This window comes from Chinchilla lanigera, unplaced genomic scaffold (genome assembly GCF_000276665.1).
Source record: "Chinchilla lanigera isolate Chin_1 unplaced genomic scaffold, ChiLan1.0 scaffold00008, whole genome shotgun sequence".
Taxonomy (NCBI): domain Eukaryota; kingdom Metazoa; phylum Chordata; class Mammalia; order Rodentia; family Chinchillidae; genus Chinchilla; species Chinchilla lanigera.
Window position 1 is genome coordinate 10405360 of NW_004955409.1, and position 1179 is coordinate 10406538.

The following is a 1179-nucleotide window of genomic DNA, read 5'->3' on the forward strand; positions in this document are numbered from 1 at the left end:
ACTTCATTTGATGTTGCAAAAAGGACAAAGAATAAAGCCAACTAAAATACCTTTTTTCACTGTTTCATGATGCCAAAGGCTATATTCTTTTCTTTTTTTTTTTTTTTTTTTTTTTTTTTTTTTTTTTTTTTTTGGTTTTTTGAGACAGAGTCTATGTAGTCCATGATGGCCTTAAACTCAGTATGTAGCCCAGGCTGGCCTCGAACTCACGGCGATCCTGCCTCGCCCTGGGATTACAGGCGTGCGCCACCACACCCGGCCAACAACTATTTTCTGAGAGTTCTTTCACATTTCTGTGCAAAGCTCTTTTTCCAATTCCTTACCATTTTATGCTGTAGTAAAAAGAAAACACTTTGTATTGGAAGTTTTTCAATTTGCTTAAAAGTAACAAAACCCTTAGTGTTAAACTTGACAAACAGCAATAAATGTGATTCGTAAAGTCAGACCGTGAAACCAGACACTCCAAAGAAAGGGACACGTGAAAAATAAGATACCTACAGCTACTCATGCATAACTCCTAGGAACCAGGAGCCAGGAGGGCCACCAGGTACAGGTCTTAAAGGATGGACAAGATCGTGAAAGAAGGTAACAAGGGGCAAGAGTCGGTCTCTGAGAACCGAAGGGACCCAAGCTCGTCACAACTTACGTTGCTTGATGATTCCCAAGTGGACTTACTTCTGTCTCACTGGGACAGAGACGCAGCAAGGATCTTACTCAGCGAGGTTTCCCTCCACATCCGGAGGGCGGGCTTCCGGTGCCGGCGCCACCGCCCAGCGCCGACACGTCACGGTCCCGCCCCCAGCCCCGCCCCTTGACCCCTGAGCCCCACCCCTGCGGCCCCCGCGGCCCGCCCCATGACCTCCAGAGCCCCGCCCCACAACGCGCCCCGCCCCGCGGCCCGGAGCTCCGAGCCCGTGGTTGCCGCGTCGCCCTCCGCCTGCGCCCGCCCGCGCGCCGCCCTGCGTGGGGGGCAGGGGCGGGGCGGAGGCGTTGGCCCTGCCACGTCTGGGCCGCAGTTCCCCGCTGTGGCGCTGGCGGGGCGGGAGGTGCGGCTGGCGCTGAAGCCGGATCCGGATCCGGTACTCTGCAGCCCCGTGGGGTAGAGTCCGACGCGCCTGGCGGCGAGTGCAGACTGCCGCGCCTCCGCGGGTGAGGACGCCGGGGAGTCGGGGGGTCGGG

The 1179-nt window shown here is 56.0% G+C and overlaps 1 protein-coding gene across 1 annotated transcript in view; it reads left to right on the top strand.

The window, feature by feature from the left end:
- The first annotated feature begins 888 nt into the window (after window positions 1–888).
- Gnpnat1 (glucosamine-phosphate N-acetyltransferase 1) overlaps window positions 889–1179 on the top strand; it is an 18184-nt gene continuing 17893 nt past the window's right edge. Inside the window, exon 1 of the mRNA XM_005376776.2 lies at window positions 889–1149. The gene's annotated coding sequence lies outside the window, so the exon portion shown is untranslated. The remainder of the gene's footprint in view (window positions 1150–1179) is intronic.